Below are 2,988 nucleotides of genomic sequence, written 5' to 3'. Positions count from 1 at the left end.
TATACATGTACAGAATGAGGTAGAAACAGAAAACCAGTTGAGAAATGCAGAAACACCAGTGTCCCCCCATGAGTGATTCCAACTGGAAAGTTTTCACCCTTACTTCTAAAACATTTTATGAAGAGTTTTTCCTGGACTGTAGGTAATATATGTGTATGTTTGGGCTCCATTTTAAATTGTACAAAGTGAATGTTTTAGTCAATTTTTGATGCTGTGAACAAAAGACCTGACAGAGGAGGAAAAGTTGATTTTGGAGTTTACATTTTAGAGGTCTCAGTCCATAGAAGGCCGATTCCGTTCCTTGGGGCTTGTGGTAAGGAAGTACATCATGGCCGAAGGATGTGGCAGATGGAAGCTGCTCAGGACATCACATCAGGAAGCAGAGAGAGACTAAGCTCACAAAACATACACCCCAAAGGCACACTCCAGTGACCCACTTCCTTCATCCACACCTACCTGCCTACAGTCACCACTCAGTTGGTCCCTATCAGGGTAGTAATATACTGATTGGGTTAAGGCTTTCATAACCCACTCATTTCACCTCTAAACTTTTTTGTATTATCTCACACATGAACTTTTTGGGGACACCTCATATCTAAACCATAACAGTAAACAAACTCATCATCATTATTCCTCAATTTTCTGTCCCTAGAATCCTGAGGGATATTTGGAGTACATACATCTCGTTAAACTTGATATGATAAAACATGGAATGGGTGGGTCTTGGAATATCTCAGAAATATAGGTCATTGGGCTGATGTTTTAACCACTTGAGAGATTTCTGTGTGTGTTAACCTTCTATTGCTGTGACAAAATACCTGAGATAATCAGCTTAAAAGGAAAAAAGATTTGTTTGGCTCATAGTTTCAGAGGTTTTAGTCTATGGTCACTTTAGTCCAGGCCAAAGTTCTGTTGCTTTGGGCCTGTGACAATATAGCACATCATGATGGAGGAGGCCTGGTTACCTTGTGGCATCTGGGAAGCAAAGAAAGTGATAGATAAGGACTAGGGTTCTAATCTCCCCTTTAAGGGCACATCCCCAATAACCTAATTTCCTTCCAGTAGGCCCTACCCTCTAAGTCTTCCACCACCTCCCAATAGGGCGACAGTTTGGGGATCAATTCTTTAACACCTGGGCCTTAGGGGGACAACCAAGATTCAAACTGTAGCAGTTGGTAATGTTAAGTAAAGAAAGAGTATGGGGGACTATAGGACACATGGTTCCCTGTGACATATTCAAAGGAAAAAAATGATAGGAAGGAATCAACATATGAGAAGGAGAATTAAAACATTACAGGTACAGTCTTAGGAGAAAATCAGACACGGGGACTCCCAAGTAATATGTGTAGCACCTCATTCCCTCGCTTTCAACATGGATGCTCAAATATCTATAAAGCTAAAAAACTAAGAAATAGATGACTAATGTACTTGAGTGTTCACTGTATTAATAATGATCATTGTAATAATAATGATTATCTTCTTAGGTAAGCCTGATCCATCTGAAAATGTTCACATGCTCCTTACCCAGTACACAATCTTTGTGGCTAACATCCAAATCACAACAAATGTCGAAAATACCCAGCTTTGACTGACACAGGCAACTATTGTGCTGGAAAGAACACTGGAGGAGGAATTATTAGATCCAGGAAGTAGTTCTTGACCACATACTTTTTAGTTATTGAACTTGAACAAGCCACAACCCCTGATGTGTTTTTCTCATCTGTAAAAATGCCAGTCTGAAAATATATGTAGCATCAGATGATATAAAGTGTTTTGAAGAGCTTTTAAAACTGTGAAAGTCTACACCAATATAAAGTATTAGAACAAATTAATCCATGTTCGAATTCTCCATTTTATCTAATTTAGTTAAAGTCTATACCAATTCTTTAGGTAATGATCAGAAATAAAGGAGGCATTGTGCCAGCACTTTATACACATTCACACACACACACACACACACACACACACACACACACACACACACATTTATTTATTTATTTCATATTATAGGGGAAAAGAAAATCTATTGAGACCACAAGGCTAAGGTTAGAACCCAGGCCTTGCTTATTTCAAAGCTCATATTATTTTCTATTCATTCATCCACTCATTCATTCTTCCCTTTAGGCCATATATTCCACAAGGATGAATTGAAAACTTCCCATGTGCTACCAAATTTAAAGATGGAAAACAACCCCTCTACATATCAGAATGCCTCATAAAAATAACGTTCAAGTTCCAGTGTTTTACTGTATTTTTCTACATGTGTAGGCTCAAAGAGGCCAAATTCATCTGGGTAGTCAGCAGTAAGTTGCCTTCCTTAAGCTTAGACCCACATCTTTGGGCTCTGAAACCTAGGTGTTTTTTTGTTGTTGTTGTTGTTGTTTTTGTTGTTGTTGTTGTTGTTTAATCACACCACTTTGCAAAGGAGCAAGAGGCATGAAGAGGTGAATGTTTTTAGTCAGGTACTAACATTTTCTTTGCCTTCATTTTCCAGAGAGAAGCCATTCAAAAATTTTATCAAATCCATCCTTGGTGTCAAAATAAATTAAATTGGTGTTCTTTATTACTTGCCTAGTATGAATCATCACTCACCTTGGTATCGGAAAGAGTGGCTGAGGAGAAGTTTGATTTATTTTAGACCCAAAGCTGGGCACTGTAAATACTTCCCAATCCTACCTTCAGTAGTTATTTTTCCAATTTTTAGCCATTTCCTGCAGGGATTTTTCATTTGGATTCACTTAATTAAAGAAAAAAAAAACCCTTGAGTTTTATTGTTCAAGATGTACATAACAGAAGGCATCCAGGAAATAATACTCAACTACTTAATGAAATGTAACTTGTTAAAATTGTAAAATACAATAGGTTATTACTTTCCTATTAGCATATATGAATACATGACCAATGTAATTCCACATCATGTACGATCAGAAGAATGGGGAGTTATATTCCATGTATGTATTTCAAAATACATTCTACTATCATGTATAA

Source organism: Marmota marmota, unplaced genomic scaffold (assembly GCF_001458135.2).
Source record: "Marmota marmota marmota unplaced genomic scaffold, marMar, whole genome shotgun sequence".
Lineage (NCBI taxonomy): Eukaryota > Metazoa > Chordata > Mammalia > Rodentia > Sciuridae > Marmota > Marmota marmota.
The sequence above is the reverse complement of the archived record's forward strand: the minus strand, read 5'-3'. Positions refer to the sequence as shown.